This window comes from Lissotriton vulgaris, chromosome 11 (genome assembly GCF_964263255.1).
Source record: "Lissotriton vulgaris chromosome 11, aLisVul1.2, whole genome shotgun sequence".
In the NCBI taxonomy this organism is placed as follows: Eukaryota; Metazoa; Chordata; class Amphibia; order Caudata; family Salamandridae; genus Lissotriton; species Lissotriton vulgaris.
This window is the reverse complement of record NC_141699.1, coordinates 191,090,094-191,106,078: the sequence shown is the minus strand read 5'-3', so window position 1 is coordinate 191,106,078 and position 15,985 is coordinate 191,090,094.

Here is a 15,985-nt window from a genome sequence, read left to right as displayed (position 1 = left end):
GACACTCGCAGCAATGGTAATCTTCCGGCACCGGTCTGGTGCATCCCGCAAACCCGCAAAAAAAGGATGCGACGGCTCTGGCAGAGGCAACAGGCGCTGCAAAAATCTCTTCCTTCGTAGCGGCTGGAATTTCCTCACACTGTCGGGGATGCGCTCTGCAAGTGAGCGATGAGACAAAACTTGCAGAAAGTCTTTAGAAGCTTGGTTTCCAGCTTCCCAACACAGGCACAACTTCTAGAGGCACCACACATGTGCCACACACTCCAGAATGGACAGAACTCTCTCAGTAGAGTTCAGGGAAGCTGGGGGTGAAGTCCTTTTGTTCCTGGGACATCATAACAAGGAGCCAGCTCTCTCTCAGGCCCTTGGAGATTCCTTCAAGCAAGGGGACACAGCACAAAGCAAAGTCCTTCCCCTCTCCTTGGCAGCAAAGCAACAGCAGGTCAGTCCAGCAGAGCAACAGCAGGACAGTCTTCCTTCTTCAGTTTCAGCTTTCTCCTTGGCAGAGGTTCCTTCTTGATTCCAGGATGATCTAATTTTCTGTTGTCAGGGGTCCTGTACTTATACCCCTAAAAGTCTTTGTTCTCTTTGTGCAACTGGGCCCTGAGCCCGGTCTGAACCAGTTTGGGATGTTCCTTGAGCACTTTTTTTTCTGGCTTCTCCTTTCCTTTCAGAGTGCGGGCAGGGTCATCAGCTGCCCAGCAGGAGGTGGAGCCAGCATTGTGGAGGGCAGGCACAGCCCTATTCAGGCCCAGGTGCTATCTCCTCCCACCACTCAAGTTGCAAATGCAGTCATTCAGCCCAGGGCTGACCCAGCCAGCCTCCTGGGGGCTCCCCAACCCCTGTCACTCTCAAACCAGACAGTCAATTCACAAACAGGCCAGGGCACACAGAAATGTCAGACAAGAGAACAGCTACTTTCTAAAAGTGCTGTTCTCAAACACAGGATTTAAAAACAACCTTTCCTAAAAGATGTGTTATTAAATTCTGAGTTCAGGAATACCAGACATTTATGTCATATCTTGTTCCTATGAGAAGATATGCTGGTAGCCACTGTAGACTACAACCCCCATGATAGCCTAAGGAGCAAGATAGCCTTGCAGCAGTGAAAAACGAAAATGGCTGTAATTCACTACCAGAGCATGTCACCTGCACAAGTACATGCTCTACCTTTCACATACACTGCACTCTGCCCAAGGGGGTACCTTGGGCCTTCCATATGGTTGACCAATGTGCATAGAAAGGGAAGGGTTGGGCCTGGTCACTGGGGACACTGACCAGGAGGACATGGCAGTTCACAGACTGCACACAGTCACTTCAGTGGCAGGCCTGAGACACCATTTTAGGGCTACTCATGTGGGTGGCACAATCAGTGCTGCAGGCCCACTAGTAGTATTTGTCATCACCAGCCCTGGCACACCCAGTGCACTTTACTAGGGACTTCTTGATGATACAAATATGCCAATCATGTACATCCAGGCACAATAACAATTTACACAGGGATCACTTACACTCTGACATTGATCAGCAGTGGCAGAGTGTCCAAAGCATCTAAACCAGAAAAAACGAAATTCAGCACAGCATAAAAAATACAGGAGGTAGAGGCATAAAGAGAGGGGGAAACCACGCCAAGGATGCCAGGTCTAACAATATCTGTATGAGTGTATTTGAGATTGTCAGTGACTGTGAAAGCCAGTGAGAATGTGAGTGTGAAAGAGTAAGTGAATGATTGTGAGTGAGTGAGTGAGTGAGTGAATGAGTGAGTGAGTGTAGTAGTGTGAGTACATTAGAAGGAGCGAGTGATTGGAGTGTGTGGGAGGGAATGGATGTGAGTCAAGGGTTTAGCTATCAATGTTGCAGCAGATGCAGTTGCACCATGGTCCAGAGTCAGTGAGTGCGAAAAAGTGAGTGTGTGTAAGTGTGTTTGTAAGAGGGAGAACCAGTGAGTATGAGTATGTTTGTGTGTGAGGAACAGTGAGTAGGAAAATGTGAGTTAGAGTAAGTGAGGGGGAAGAGAGTGAATATGAGAGGAAGTGAGTATGAGTGAAAGTGAGAGGCTGTGAATGATTAAGAGTGTGTTTGTTTGCATACTGTATGATTGTAAGTCTGCTGCTGGCCATGGCATGCTTAATATAATTATGGGCTTATGAGGGCATCCAAGGTAACATGTTTCTGCTGACATATTGGAAATAATATTGGCATTCGGAATGGCACCCATGTCATAATGCAGGCCCTGACATACTATAATTAATTATTGGCATAAGGACATCTGACAAAATTCTGTTGCTGAGACATTGTAGGTACCTAATGGCATAAGGAAGGGCACCCAGTTCAAAATGCAGACTCTAAAATGCTTGATTTAATACTTGGCATAAAGGGGCAACTATGGCACAATGCTGGTGCTGGCATACTGGAGCTAATGCTTTACCTCGGGGAGGGCAGACATGGCATACTGGGTCTAAGGGGCATGTTGGGGGAAGTCAACCATAATAAAATACTGGCTCTGAAATACTGGTAATTTTTTACATAAATGGACAGTATCACTGGCAAAATACGGGTGCTGGAATATTGAATGTAATTCTTGTCATAAGGGGGTATCCATAAAACAAATGCTGGTATTGGTACAAAGAAGGAGATTTGCAACATATGGGAAACTATCAAGGCAGATTATGAAAACATATGGCGATATCCTGGCAGGTATCCTGCCCTTCCACTTTCAAAGCTTGCTAGCTGCCACAGCTGATCCGTCTAAATAAATCAAACATCTAGGTGTTTACCTGCATGTTGAATTGCCTTTAACTGGGGGACTTGACTGTGCCCTTGCATTTTGTATTTTAAATCACTCAATGACTGTGTCCTCCAAACTCATCACACCCTTATAGAGTTCTAGTTTTTCAAATCTGTGGATTAGTCCGTGGTAGACATTAGAACTGGTTGCTATTTAGACCTCCTTAAGCTTGAAAGTTTGCTATGACTTCAAAATACTGCACCAAGGACTTACTTTCTCTACTGGTGAACCTCTACTAGATTCCCGTCTAGAAAAGAGCATCATTTAAGGTGGTAAATATGGCTCATAAAGCATTTTGTTAGACTGCCCTCCAATCTTCAATGTCATGTGTACAGTCAATGTGACCACAAGACCCTTCTGCTCATCTAACCATTTGCTTCTCAAACCTTCCTCTAAGTTGCAGGTGCAGATCAATGGCTGTCATTTCTCAGTTTGGGAATTTAGTCTTGGGAACGAGAACTATTCGCCTTTTGATCTAAGAGCATTCACAAACCATTTAAGAACTGCCAAAACAGATCATATCTTTGGGTGCTAAGTAGCTACAGTCTTCAGTTTTTCAGTTGAGCACCAGGAGACGAAGCAATTCATGGGAAGTGAGCTTTATAAAAAATGCATAGCTTAGTACATCATTCACAATCCCAGAAGTAACAGTATACATGCACAAGACAACCAACCGCTTTGCTTAGGAAAATGGAGATGAAAATGGGAGGCATATTTCATCTAAATGGCTGCATTTTGTTAACCTAGTGAATAGGAAACTGTTCCATCAAACTGATGTACTAGACAAAGAAAAATTGTGTCAGACCAAGAACAAGCGCAAGTATTGTGATAAGTATTTATAGTTTGGAGACTATTCTTACACAAACTGAAAAAACACTCCTTGAACAAGCAAATTGAATTTAAAGATCACCACTGCATAAATGTCTGAACTCATTGCCACCTTTTTGTTGGGCATGCGTGTAAGTCTATCACACAGTTTTGGGATTTGTGATTTCAAATGTATTTATTTATGTATGAATTTAAGGTCCCGAGATTTTCCCATTGTTTTCCTCCCTCCACATTTGACCCAATGTATGAGTTGGATGGTACTAGAGGCACAGTAAATTTGCATGCATAGTTACAATTATTGTGCATGACATCACCCCCAGTACAGCAAACTACGAGTTAAACCTCATAGAATGGAGAATTACCCAGGAAGACGTATTTTGCAGTCATAAGTTCACACTGAATTCCCAATTCCATGGGGTTTACCAAATACATCTGTGTCCAGGTGGTAAATGCATGTGGATACCTATGGAGGTTAGTGAAGCAGGCAAGGGAAAGCTTAGATCTAGTAGGGGAGCATTGTATACACCACTTACAGGAAAAACAACAAAGACAGAGGCTTGCAATTTTACCTTTCAGAATCTACTGCACAGTAAAATGGAGTATGGTGTTTCAATACCTAGGAAAAGCAGGCAGAGGTACATCAAAGCACTCATGATCAGGTGGAATGGAATGCCATCTGATAATTATGCTCCTCTGCATCAGTGTTGGACTGGCCTTTGGGGCAATTTGGCCCAACTTGAAAGGACCAGTATGTGAGCTGCTTTCTGCGGCACGTCATAGGTCAAGGGTATTAAAACATACAGAGTACACACTGCCCCTTTCTAACTGGCACATTTGGCAGCAGTGCCCCATTGCCTGAAAGACCAGTCCAATAACTCGTGATTAGTGCTTTAGTGACTTATTTTGCTGCATTTGCCATTTACAGAAAAGGCATAATACTCTTTGATGTTAATTTGAATACATTTTTGACAGTGTGGGGTTACTGCACTAAGGAAAATGCTTTATGGAATTAGCTTGTGAAGCTGGCCGTACTAAAGCAAAACACAGCAATTTGTGTTGGTTATTATGCGGTGGGCTTCTGCAATACCTATCAGCCGCTTCCCGACTTTGAGGTACGTTATGTAAACTAAATGCACTATTAATTTAATATAAATATCACTGGAACCACTTTAGGACATTCAATGAATAATTCAGAGGCTGTGGGAACATGTATCTAGCAGTTTTGTCAATTAAACGTCTTTCCCAATCAATTTTTTGATATTTGTACAGGAAACTCATGAACTCTAGTGACTTCATCTTCCATGGTATTTGTGTGTATTACATTAATATTATCAAACATAGAATAGAGGAATGCATTTGTCCTTTATGCATATTTCCAGGGTGTTTATTTGCTTTGGTGGGCTAAAATCAATTGTCCAATGCATGCATTGTGTGAAATTATTTGAAAAGTATTATATTCAGAGAAATATATTCATGGCGGGAAAGACAGTCGAGAATTGCCAGGGCTATTTCTTTACTTGACATAACTCATTACTTCTACGTGAGCCTTCATTACAATTTAAGAGGTAATCTCGATTTGGACGCAAAGAGGATTTTGTAGATGAATGAGGAATGGGAGTTTTGCTGTAAAAGGGATTTCCTTGAACATCTTTCACCTGAAATATCCCACCAGGCAATTACCCTATTCTGTGGTACTAGGATTAAACAGTACAGTAGTACTACATTGGTTTTTATGAAAAATGTGTAATAAGGGATTTAGGACCATATTTGTGATTGGGTGTAGCGGGACATCAATCAATGTAGCTGACGTTCCAACTGTTTTACCGTGTCGCTGACATCATTCAACTGTTATTGCAACAAACAGGATCCCCGCCTATTTTTATCAGATGTCCCTCATGCACCAAACCCTAAATGTGGCCCTTGGGGCCTGATGTACTATATCCATTTGAAAATCAGGGATATGGCATTTGAAGACCACAAATTGGGCAAATGAGAATGCAATGTGTGATGCTTCCTGTGTACTAATAGGCCGAATAGCAAATTGTACATTCACAGACGGTCACAAAATGACCTGCTTAATGAATATGAATTAAGTAGGTTGCAATGTGTTACTCGCTGTGATTGCGTATCAAGACAGAGATGGAGGCTTGTAAGCAATAGCCCACCTCCATTCCTGCATGTGGAGTCCCAAACAGGAAACTTTTTGTCTTTTAAAGCAACCCTGATCATTAAAGAGGCACATGCTGCTTTGAAAAATGTTTCCCATTTGGGACCACATTGGTGGGAGTGGACAGTAGACCCTTGGGCTACTGCCTACCCACGTGCGAGGTTACCAACACGATTCCCAAAGGAAAATCTGTCCCAGACCATTCAAACATTCCCCAATAGAAGGGCAATGCCTTTATAGGTGTTTTCTTGCGCATCTTGCGCAATCATGGTAGTTATTCGGACCTACTCTTCTATTTATATTAAACATTATCCACCCCAAAAGTCCCTAATTCTTCCCAAAGTTTGATCACTCTCTTTAGAGGAATTGACACTGTTTGTTTTGTGGACTATGACATGCTCTGCACGTCTTGATTCATATTTTAGTTGAACAGATTTTAAATAAATGTAACATTGTTCATTTTTGATGGAATCTCTGTGTACATAGGGAAACATGTCTATTTTAGATATTTTACAGAACAAATGTAGCAGCGAGCAATAGGTTGCTTTGCATAAAAGAGAGGGCACACAAGGTTTCAAGATTGTGTCCTAAAGTGGTTGTGGCAAGCTCTCTTCATAGCTCAGTTCTGGGGTAGAAGGAGCTCCCCATTGGTGGAGGTGGAGCTTCTCTTAAATAGATGCATTTCCAAACATATAGAAATATACACATGTGTGTAAAAAGCTACCAGGGGATCAATAACAAATGCAGATTCTCGCGATAATGATGGCACTGGTGAAAATCCACACAAAGCAGGGATTCCTATAAAGAGATCAAACTTAGGGTCCAATTACGATAATGGCAGTCCAAGGACCACCAGGCTCTCAAAGCATCACAGTGGCGGTCCAGCCACAGCAGCACCAGCACGCCAACGGCCCAATTACAACTTTAGTGGTTGGAGCGCACATTGCACCGCCACAACTGCCAGGGAACTGCTGGTCCCTGGTGGTGGCGTGGCAGTTAGGGGCTCAGCAATATGCTGGTGGTGCCACTGTGGCATCACCGTGCATATTACAAGTTTCAGGACCGCCAGCGGTGTCATGGATGTCTTTACTCCATGAAAAGGCTGGCACCCTGAAACTAAGCAGGGCCTACAGGCCCCCCTGTTGCCCATGTGTTTAGGGATGCATGCATTTGCCCCCCTGTAGTCATGCACCCAGCTCCTGCACAGCATGGACTTTACAGTCGATGCCATGCAGGATTTTTTTTGGCATTCCCATTGTGGTGCCCATTTTCAGAGGTACCGCCAAAAAAATGCCTGCCCGCCATGGTGGGCAGTGTACACACACGTTTGGCAGCGCGGGAGCAGGCAGCCAGCATGGTGGTCTGCTCCCACACCGCCAAACTTGTAATCAGGCCCCATGTGATTGAGCTTGTTCTGGTGGGAGGAGCAGCCAATCCATGGAATGTCAGCTTTTGGCCTCCCTCGCTAGGGCTCCCTCCCTGTCAACTCTGTGAAGAGTCTTGGCGTGGTCATTTCTAGTGACTTATCCATGGGGCCCCAGATCAGTGCGGTGACGTCATCCTGCTTCTTCCAACTACGCAGGATACGAAAAATCTGTAGATTTCTTACCAGAGACGCACTGATCCTTGTCATCATGGCCCTGGTTACGTCAAGAATTGACTACGCCAACACTCTGTATGCCGGTATCCCTGCATACCTCCTTCACAAGTTGCAACTTGTACAAAATCAGGCTGCACGCCTGGTTTACCACCAACCGCAACACCAACATGTCTCGCCGCTACTGCGGAGCCTTCATTGGCTCCCTGTAGCCAAGCGTTGCATCTTTAAACTGGGCTGTACGATCTTTAAAGCCCTATCTGATCTTGCTCCTCTCTTTATTTCCTCTAAATTAAAATGCTATGTTACTTCTAGAAACCTCCGCTCCTCTGGCCACAATCTGCTAGTCATTCCAAAAACTAAACGGAAAAAACATGGCGGCTCCTGTTTTTCTTTCTGCGCCCCCAAAACCTGGCATGCTTTCCCGCCGGCCATACGTCACTGCCCTACCTATGGCTGCTTTCGTAAACTGTTAAAAACTTTTTTTTCCAGTCTGGTTTTGAGTAAAACCACACGTCCCTGCCTCCCCGCATTTGTCATGAGCGCCATGAAACCGTACGGTGTCCGAGCGAGGTACAAAACTTTTTACCATACCATACTGTGGTACACAAACAAGGATGCGTAGTCCAGGTGTAGAAGAAGATCCCTCTTTATTGACAGGTAGTTAGGTGGCAGGTTACAGGATAGGAAGTTACAAGGAGAAACCCCACCAGGAGAGAGCTACCAGCTCCTCAGCCTCAGATGACCAACTGACAATCTCCACACAGGGAGGCACACTAACATTCCATGATGTCACAGGACATTCTCATAAAGTGGTAGAGAGGGAAAATACATAGAACCATTTACCACACATTCTCTTCCGTTAACAAACAACAGCAAGTAAGAAGTCAAGACGGAGCAGAAGGATTCAGAAGAGACTGTAGACACAAGAGCTAATCAAAGGGACAAATTGAAAAGCAGGAAACTCAAGCAAGAAAGCAGAAACAAAGGACAATAAAAAGAGGCATGTAGAAAGATAAACATAAGATGCACAGATGAACTAAATGCAAATTACATAACATGCCCATCCACCCTCCTTAATAAAACAAGGTAGCGATCCTGGCAAATAAAGCAGGGTGAAACAACTTAATGACAAAATATGTGCAGATGGAAGTAAGCACAATAAGATGAAATAGCAACCTACACAGAAAAAGGGGATGCCTTGCAATAAAGATTAGTGCATGACATGCACTAACAACCTCCCCTCCAAGGGTACACCTAACAAGACAATCTTTAAACTGTGGAACGAAACAACTCCCCAGGGAAGGGTACACCAGAGGAAACTAACGCCCCTGGAACAAAGTACACAGTAGCCGCACACTGGCAATAGTGGCGCAACTACACCAATAGGTAGCGCTGACAACGCACCCCGACAACCCACATAGAGTGATGAAACTTAGACCAACACAGACAACCTCCCCTAACAAAAGGGTGCAAAATTGAACAATGTAGAAATTGTTCAACGCAACATCACTTAATGGCGGCGCTGACAACGCACACCACCTTCCCCAGAAAAGGGTACATAAGGATACCAATCCTTGAAACTTTTGAACAAAAGTTACATGCAGACAACCTCCCCTAATAAAAGGGTACACCACGTGAAAGTGCACAACGTAACCTCTCCAAAGGGTAACAACAAGACCCTAGGAAACAAAATGTAGGTGCTGACTGGCACCACAACCCCACAACCTCCCCTAAGTAAGGGTACACCATGAGTACTAACCCTAAGTACATGGATGGGGTAATAACTAAACACAAACACCCTAGCTGGCAAAGCAGTGCGAAACACAGGAAACACACCCTGAGACCATAAGTCCCCTATATATGTAAATATACAGTCGACCAAGTTTCAAAATATGGCATTGACTGGCCACAGAACCTCCCCTAAATAAGGGTACAGCATAGGGTACTAACCCTTAGTACGTGAACGGGGCACAAACACCCTAGCTGCCAAAGTAGAGTGAAACACAGGAAACACACCCTGTGAGACCAAAACAACAACATCCCCTATATACATATATAGGGTACACCATAAGACACAAGATGACCCTAGGAACCAGAATTGGCATTGATTGGCACCACAACCTCCCCTAAATAAGGGTACACCTTAGGGTTAAGATGTTGCCTTAGGAAAACGAAGACAGACACCACTACTGTGCAATGTAAAATGAAAACACACACAAATGTAATCCCATCCTCGTCGCCAAAATGTGGTACACAAACAAGGATGCGTAGTCCAGGTGTAGAAGAAGATCCCTCTTTATTGACAGGTAGTTAGGTGGCAGGTTACAGGATAGGAAGTTACAAGGAGAAACCCCATCAGGAGAGAGCTACCAGCTCCTCAGCCTCAGATGACCAACTGACAATCTCCACACAGGGAGGCACACTAACATTCCATGATGTCACAGGACATTCTCATAAAGTGGTAGAGAGGGAAAATACATAGAACCATTTACCACACATACCATGTGTACAACAAATGTGTGCATAGTTAGCAATAGTTTTATTGCGCTGAGAAGGGCTTTCTAAAATGAAATGTGCACTCAATAAATAGGACCTTTCAAATTTCACATACGCAAACACATGAAAACGAGGCACAACTAGGAAGTGTTAATTAATGTTGTCAGTCAGCAATCTAACTCAGAGCGCTGGCCTGAAGGCCTACCCCTGTAATGGCTCAATAAGCTAGCAAAAGTGCCCCAGTTCTCTTCAAGTTAGACTGAGTGTGACACATTCCCCATTTTGATACAGGGTTTTAGGCCAAAATTGACATTTAGGGGCTGTTGTGTCTTTCAGTAAGCACTAGGGAACACAGCAGGATGCAGAAACGTTTTAGGTTGAGGAATAATTTAATCAATTGGATGTCAATACTTTATATATCTGACCATATCTGAACTAATTTCGTAGAAAAACATGTTTTAAATGTCAATGACCTTCTGAAGACATTCCTCACCATTTATTTATAGAGACTTTTCTTTCGTCAGCTCTCCTCCCCTTCATGTTGCATAGAAAATAAACAAGCAAGGAAACAAACAACCAAACAAGAAGGCCGATCACAACAGAGGGAGAGGTTTGGCTAGAAAAAGAAATGGGACAGTGGTAATAAATGCAAGGAGCAAGCAGCAACCAAGCACTTGCTCGGCTTCGTAGCAAGGTTTCTGGAAATGAACTTCCAGAATGAGTCCTTGCAGTGAACCTGCACTAAGCACTTCTAATGAGGGCTGCAGTGTGCCGCGCTCGTATACATTCAGCTCTGGCAAACCTGTAGAAATATGGCCCCTTGAGGAAGCGCGCTTCCCTCCGCTGGGCTTGCTGCAGGCGAGTTCATTCTCCTGTTTATAAAAGGGTCATTAATAAGACCGGCTTACAGCGTGTTCTAGGTCACCACTCCATCGAGAGTTCATTACAAGTTCGTGAGGAATTCTCATATTCTTTAAGTTAATTTAAAAGAACATATACATGTAAGGGGTCATGCAGTGTGTTTAATCGTTTTTCCTTCTTTTTACACACCCTGCAATCCTCTGAATAGAAAGTTATGACGAAGAGGAAATAAGCACTGGTAAAGAGCTCAATCTAGCCTTTTGTTAAGCGTTCTGAATAATACATATACGCTATGTGGCACTTTGGACCAGATATACTAACCTTTTTCCCATTCGCAAAGGGGCAGATTCACTGAATCAGCTGGCTTGCGACCACAAAAAAGCATTTTTTTGTATGTATGAGACACATGCTCCGATTTAATAACACATTACCGAAGTGCAATTTGGGTTTATGACCAAATACCGATTTAGTATTTGGAAGAGTCCTCCCTTCCAAATATCAAATCTGAGGCGGAAGCCGGGAGAAGTGCTGCGTGAACTTTGAAGGTGCCTTGCTGTTGTAAATCTTAACTTTGGTTTGAATTCGGTGCACGAAGCGCTAGGTTGCTCCTTCATTTCCCCCCACTCACCTGACTCAGCCGGTTGAGGTGCTGGGCAGTAGAGACACCTGACTACCCCAGAGACGGCCGGTGGAGCGAGCAGTCATCTTGGGAGTAGAGAAGGGTGGCGTACTAGTTGCGGAGCAGCGCGGAGGGTACAAAACACATGCCAGGGCGCACGCGCAGCGGGAGCACCGCGGGCGCTCTGAAGGCGTGCCAAAGGCAAGCCCGTCGGCGCCCGTCCACGCCCGACCAAGCCCAGAAACCCTGCCTGTTTTAAGGGAAACTCTTCTCCTGCCCCTCGAATCTCATACACTGGTAATGCCCTAAGGAGGCTTAGAAAGGGGGAACCAGACAAACCCCCAAACCACCAGACTTGCCTGCAGAAATTTTCTAGAATACTGGAGGGACCTGTGGCCTGTAGCCATTGTCACTTCCAAAGTGTCTTGTGGCCGGTCAGCCCGCAGATTAAAAACAATGGAAGGGAGCAAAATTTCAGTGGCCTTAAATGCATTTTATGTAATGTCAGGTCTCTGGCTGAGCATCCTTTTGAAATCTGGTACATGATTTCATCGCATTCCCCAGATATTTGCTTTCTCACTGAAACCTGGCTAAACGCCACCAACTATCCTCTTATTGAAGTGGCCATCCCCGATATACTTTTCTACATCTGGATAGGGAGGGAAAGACAAGCGGGGGATAGCAATAGCCTTTAAGAATCCCATTTCTATAAACTGAATTACCACACTAAGAAATGATAGCATGGACTTAGGGATTTTCAAGATCACAACCTCACCCACAGACAGCGGGAATGGTGCTCTATCATATCGACCTCCGGGCTTGAAGACAGATTTTGTTGAAAAACTCACATAATTAATTGCTATGCATGTGCTTGCTGCTAACAAATTCCTCCTATTGGGGGATTTTAAATTCCATGGTGAAAATCCAAAGAGTTTGGAGGTGAATAAACTCATGTCCACTCTTGACCTGTTGGGTTTGTCCCAAAGAGTGACTAGTCCTACCCACTCTGTGGGACATACGCTAGACCTTATCTTCTCCAATTTTGACCATCTTACCTGCAACCCCCCCGGAGCCTATTACATGGTCTGACCATGTGCTGGTCGGCTTTACCATCGAACTGCCCTGTTCTAAGATCACCATATTAAATAAGGTTAAGAAGCGAATCATGCGCAGACCTTGGCGCAATCTCTCAGTCGAAGCCTTTGAAGAGGTCTTCCAATCAGAAGTGGGCAAAAAAGATAGGGAAATGAGCTAACTTTGGAGGAATTTAACAAAGCAGTCAAACGGCACTGGATGCTGTGATTCCTAATAAGAAGATGGTCCAGTCACACAACCGCCCCTCGGCCCCCTGGTATACCAGTGAACTTAGGGCTGAGAAATCCAAATGCAAAAGACTGGAGAGAGTCTGGCGCACCAGTAAAGCAATACCTGATAGGATGCAATTCAAACAAGCCTTGACCATCTACCACTCCAACTTAAAAATGGCTAGGCGCCAATTAATTCTCAACCAAATTGAAGGTGCAGCCAATGCCCCCAAGGCCCTTTTGAAAATTGTAAAGGATTTTGTGTCTCCTCATGCTTGCAGGCAATTCCCTTTAGAAACTCAAGACTTTTGTGATCAGCTTGGTAACTATTTCCAAGAAAAAAAATGATAGAATACATGGGAACTTCCCGGGGAAAAGTACCCACATACCTGATAGCCCGAGCAGGCATGGGGATCTGGAAAAAAAAGACAGGACACACCTTGGGCTGCTTTGACCTAATTATCCTAGAGGATGTCTTAATAGCACTGGCCTCAGCTAAATCGGGTTCACCAACCAATCTCTGTCCACCTAAGTCTATGGCTCTTCTAGCCACCAGTTGTGCGCCAGCTATTTTCCAACTTTACAATTCATCCATTTCATCCGGGGTTATCCCAAGTACTTGGAAGGAAGCTTTTGTGCGTCCTATCCTGATGAAACCAACGGCAGATCCACGAGAACTCAGCAATTACCGTCTAATCTCCCTCCTACCTTTACTGGCTGTGATGCTGGAGAGCATGATTAACAAGCAACTGAGTCAATACCTGGAGCAATGAAATTTTAGACCCCTCACAATCAGGATTCCGACCGGGTTTTAGCACAGAAACCGCTATATTAGCAGTCACTGACTCGCTTTGATTAGAAACAGATAAAGGTGGATCAGCTATACTGTTACTACTAGATCTCTCCGCAGCATTTGACACCATCTCACATAAAATGCTTGCGGAGAGACTGGCTTCTTGTGGAATCCAGGGAACAGCCCTAAAATGTTTACTCAACTTCATGTCCGGCAGAACACAAACAGTCATGCTTGGTTCCTATCTTTCAAACCCAATTAGCCTGGACAGAGGGGTCCCTCAGGGCTCCTGCCTAAGCCCCACCTTGTCCAACATTTATATGTCTCCTCTGGCAGGTATTGCAGAATAACAGGGCTTAGAGATCATCTCTTATGCAGATGATACTCAGCTCATGTTCCCGATCGGCACGGATACAGTAGCTGAGAAAGCAAGGTTTGCCAAAGGTATGTTTATAATCTTCAACTGGATGACACAGAACTGTATCCAGTTAAATCCAGGCAAGACCAAGATAATGCTAATGGGCAAAGCCGCAGCTAGTTGGCCGGATGACTGGTGGACTGCCAAATTGGGAGCAGCCCCAGTCCCGACCCAATGTGTTAAAAACCTAGGGCTGAAACTTGATCAGCCTCTATCTATGAAAGACCACATTGCCGCAACAACTAGCTCATGCTACTATAGCCTGCGTCTGCTGCGCAAACTTCTCCCCTTTATGCCAACAACCGAACGAAAAACCCTGGTCCAGGCTATGGTCATCAGCTGACTGGATTATGGCAATGCTCTGTTGGCAGGGGTTGGAGAGACCCTGCTGAACAAACTGCAGGTGATTCAAAACACTGCAGCTAGAATGGTATTGAATAGCCCAGCGGGCACCGCATTGGCTCCATTACTGTGCGAACTCCACTGGTTACCTGTGAGAAAAAGATCACACTTTAATCTGCTGTCTTACTTAGGCAGTACTTAAAGGAAGGGGCCCCAAATACCTCCAAAAGAGACTTAACAAATTAGTACCTCACAGAAACCTTAGGTCGGGAGCGCAAGATCTCCTACTAACTCCACGCATAAGGCTGTGTCGCTCTGGAGAAAAATCCTTCTCGTACCTAGCTCCAAGCTACTGGAACGAGCTACCAGATTTCCTTCACAAAATGAACATCTACAGCACATTCAGGAAACAGCTTAAAGCTTTCCTATTCTAGTTTCATTTGCTCTGATTTCAGCTGCAGGGATATTGCTAGGCAGCGCCGAGATGCCCCCGGGCAAATCGATCGCTATACAAAAATAAATAACATAACATAACATAACAATGATATATAATAATGTTTCACAACCAAATTCCAGTTGCAAAACAGTAACATTTTACCGACTACAAGCATGATGCGGTAAGCCAAGGCTCATCCTAATGGGCTGAAGGGCCATCCCCCCTCACCTTTTGGCCACTATACAGACAGTCTGCCAGACTGAGCAAAGGTCAGTCTAACGCACACTCTTTATTTTCAGGTCAGGTAGCCAGGCCCTGTACATGATGAGCTGAACTATGCCGGGCTGAAGAAGTCACAGCTCCTGTGAGTGTGACATTTTCACCTTGAGGACCTCTACGTCATGACTGGGAGCTTCGGTTCTAAGACCTGAAGAGCCATGGCTGAGTGTCAATCACTGACACCTTTTCACAGAGTGATGTGGGGTCACCAGTCTCACTGACCCCATCCCACTCTATGATGATTGAGGGACTGCTGCCTTCCCTCATTGGCTGATCTCAGGCCATTGAGGAAAGGCAGAAATACCAACCCTCCTGGGACTTCTGAGGCTTGGGACAGCTACCTTCCCTCATTGGCTGACCTTAGGTGAGCCAATGAGGGTAGCAGCAGTTCCAATCCTGATGGGATCTCCGAGGCATATCTCCGCAGTTAAGTATGATTTTATTTTTAAAGATTTGTGTGTGCATGAGTGCATGAATATATGGAAGTGAGTGTTGTAAATAGATGTTTGTGTGTGCATGCATGTGTGAATGCATGAGTGTGAGTCGGTGTTTATGTGTGTGTTTGTGCCCTGATCGCCCTCCTCCTTGCTTAGAGTACAAGCTTCCACAGGTAGTGGTATCCCATTCGCAAATGGGAAGGGGTCTCCATGGGACATCTTCTCCTCTCTTAATATAAAAAAAATGTTTAAGAGTTGGTAGTCCATTGGATTACTGAGTCTTCTTCAACAAACTAAAAAAATAAACTTTTCCGTTAGGGAAGCGGGCCACATTAAAAAACAAAGATATCTTTATTAAGGAGCAATAACAGGCATGGTAGTGTGCTCACCCAAGCAGGCCATCATCTCTTTGATGGTGGGGGTTCCTAGTGGGTCACAAATTGCGACCTGCCTAATTAATATTCATGAGTAGCTTGATTTGCGACCTACTAGGAATTGCTAATTCCAAAAGAAAACGTTCATATATTTAGAATACCGCTTACCAAATAGGGATTAAGAATAATCGTTATTTGGAAAACGCTATTCCAAAGGTACTTATATGTGGCCCTTGGTTCTTT